The 2,179-nt window shown below is 39.5% G+C and overlaps 1 protein-coding gene across 1 annotated transcript in view; it reads left to right on the top strand.

Annotated features, from left to right (window-relative positions):
• Positions 1 to 951: 951 nt before the first annotated feature.
• Positions 952 to 2,179, top strand: part of wnt4 (wingless-type MMTV integration site family, member 4) — a gene marked incomplete in the record, with an annotated part of 44,869 nt that continues 43,641 nt past the window's right edge. Inside the window, 1 exon segment of the mRNA XM_014023703.1 lies at positions 952 to 962.

The raw sequence follows: 2,179 nt of genomic DNA, 5'->3' as shown, positions 1-2,179 counted from the left end.
ACGCACAACACGCACACACACACACACACACACACACACACACACACACACACACACACACACACACACACACACACACACTGCTGGTCTTCTGCAGCCATGACTTAAACACCCAGAGAGATGTTACCGTCACAGATTTACAGCCACTTTCCACAAATGTGTGTAAAGTGTGTTTTCTAAAGGAAGTGTGTGTGTGTGAGGGTTGTGGTGTTGGCAGTGTGTGTGCGTGTGTTATTTTTAGAGGAGAATAAGCTCAAGTGGAGCCAGCAGCATAAAAATACACACGCACATACACATACACACACACACACACACACACACACNACACACGCACATACACATACACACACACACACACACACACACACACTGTTACAACTAAACCATGAAATGACAAACTGCATGTCAGCAGTATTTCTTTGTTGTTTGATTTCTTTATTTAAATGACAACATGTTGGTGAATATTTGATGCAGTCTTTATTGGGTTGGTTAGAGTTAGGGTTAGCAGGCTTTGAAGCTAAATCTTTTCTTTATTAATGAAATAGATCTACAGACTGTTTTGTAGTTGGGTATCTGGAAATGTTTTGGACTATAAATATTTTCTTGTGATAGACAGCTTTTTAAAGGCCTCACATTTTATTCTTAGTATGAACTTGTGCAGAGTTTGCAGCAGAACAAGATAAAACAGTTTGGAGAAGCTGTTTACATTCTTCTCACTACTAGTTTATCTCCTCACTCTCGGTCTACAGTCACAACAGAACAGAAGGCCTTGGACTGTGCTGTTTGACTTGATGCTGTTCAAACTATTTTGTAGAATTAAAACATTAAAGCTATAACTTATCTGCTGCATACATGTCAACCCCTTTGGATGTTTACCTGTATAATGAGCCTCAAAAATCCGTAATTTTTGAAAAAAATCCGTAGGCTACTGCTCGCACCCGCACAGAGGTGGTGTGTGTTTGCGTGTGTGTGTGTGTGTGTGTGTGTGTGTTTTGTTGGCTACGAAGAATTGGAGAACTTTCTAGTCTTATTTCTAGCAGCAGAACACAGAAGATGGTTATTTGATGTTATTTATTGTTTTTGAACATTTTACAGACATGTTAAATAAATTTGAAACTGAGGATTTGAAAACATCCGTAAAACTTGAAAAAAATCTGTGTGATTGCTCTACACATCTGTATGCCTGCAAAACGATGGAAAATCCATGTAAATTACAGACAATCCGTACAGCCTGACAAGCATGCTACAAGCATGTTGTCTTTTCTGTTTTGTTCAAAATGTTCCCACACTTTTGACAATCTCAGTCACTTTCTGGATGCTTCATTTTGGGACTCTTCGTCTCCCTGCATAGCTAAATATACAAGTAGCACTTAGCATACACGCGTCAACAGTGTAATCGTTAGCAGAAGCGTGAGCGTTGTGCAAATAACATTCTGGCAAGACAATATATATAAATGAAAAAATGCAATTCATAAATGAAAGGAGAAGAAAAAAGCTTGCATATTGAAAAATATTGCATGTGCATTTACTCCAATATATGTTGAGGACAAAGAAGCAAATACAAGATTTAGACTTAACTGTAAGGAGCGAAGCCATACAAATACCAGAGCTGGGACCATTCACAGACTTTATTCAGCAGAATGGCCACAACCCAGGAAATTCGGTCACCTATAACACTTTCTTCCAGATCTGGGGTCAGATTCATAAAGGATTGCGTGGAAACCATTCTAAAAGTGAACGTACGGCCAAAAGGCGAAAATGGCGTACGTCAAAAAAAATTCAGATTTATAAAACCGTGCGTACGCATGGTTCCGCACACCTTTCATTTATAAATCACAGCTGCACGTCAGAGTTTGCACACAAGGTCCAGCCTCAGGTTCTACCCTCTACACGCCCACACTCAACCATGAACAGTCAATGTAAAGTACCTCATGAATGTTAAGATATATTTAAATCAGTCAGCTGATCAATGTCAACAAAAGTGATTGGCTGACTCAGACTCACGCTCCGTCATGCGTCTGGAGGTTGACTTAACTTAACTTAATTTTCTGTTAGAGCATGTAGGACGATAAAAAACAATAAAAATAAAATTAAACAAGTCAGATAAAGTTAGAAATAATTTCACCACTCGTCCCGTCCTCCCCCTCCTCTGTTATCTGCGGCAGACCCCCCCTTCCAC

Source organism: Austrofundulus limnaeus, unplaced genomic scaffold, assembly GCF_001266775.1.
Source record: "Austrofundulus limnaeus strain Quisiro unplaced genomic scaffold, Austrofundulus_limnaeus-1.0 Scaffold387, whole genome shotgun sequence".
In the NCBI taxonomy this organism is placed as follows: domain Eukaryota; kingdom Metazoa; phylum Chordata; class Actinopteri; order Cyprinodontiformes; family Rivulidae; genus Austrofundulus; species Austrofundulus limnaeus.
The sequence above is the reverse complement of the archived record's forward strand: the minus strand, read 5'-3'. Positions and strand labels throughout refer to the sequence as shown.